A 730-nucleotide genomic window follows, 5' to 3' on the forward strand; every position below is an offset into this window, starting at 1 on the left:
GTCAGACACGACTGAGCGACTTCACTTTCCCTTTTCACTTTCATGCATTGGAGAAGGAAATGGCAACCCCCTCCAGTGTTCTTGCCTGGAGAATCCCAGGGATGGGGGAGCCTGGAGGGCTGCCGTCTCTAGGGTCGCACAGAGTCGGACACGACTGAAGTGACTTAGTATAGCATAGCATAGCAAGGCAGTTCTATTTCCAGTTTTTTAAGGAATCTCCACACTGTTCTCCATAGTGGCTGTACTAGTTTGCATTCCCACCAACAGTGTAAGAGGGTTCCCTTTTCTCCACACCCTCTCCAACATTTATTGCTTATAGACTTTTGGATCGCAGCCATTCTGACTGGTGTGAAATGGTACCTCATAGTGGTTTTGATTTGCATTTCTCTGATAATGAGTGATGTTGAGCATCTTTTCATGTGTTTGTTAGCCATCTGTATGTCTTCTTTGAAGAACTGTCTATTTAGTTCTTTGGCCCATTTTTTGATTGGGTCATTTATTTTTCTGGAATTGAGCTGTAGGAGTTGCTTGTATATTTTTGAGATTAGTTGTTTGTCAGTTGCTTCATTTGCTATTATTTTCTCCCATTCTGAAGGCTGTCTTTTCACCTTGCTTATAATTTCCTTTGCTGTGCAGAAGCTTTTAAGTTTAATTAGGTCCAATTTGTTTATTTTTGCTTTTATTTCCAATATTCTGGGAGGTGAGTCATAGAGGATCCTGCTGTGATGTA

Source organism: Bison bison, unplaced genomic scaffold, assembly GCF_000754665.1.
Source record: "Bison bison bison isolate TAMUID 2011002044 unplaced genomic scaffold, Bison_UMD1.0 scf7180017864297, whole genome shotgun sequence".
Classification (NCBI taxonomy): Eukaryota; Metazoa; Chordata; class Mammalia; order Artiodactyla; family Bovidae; genus Bison; species Bison bison.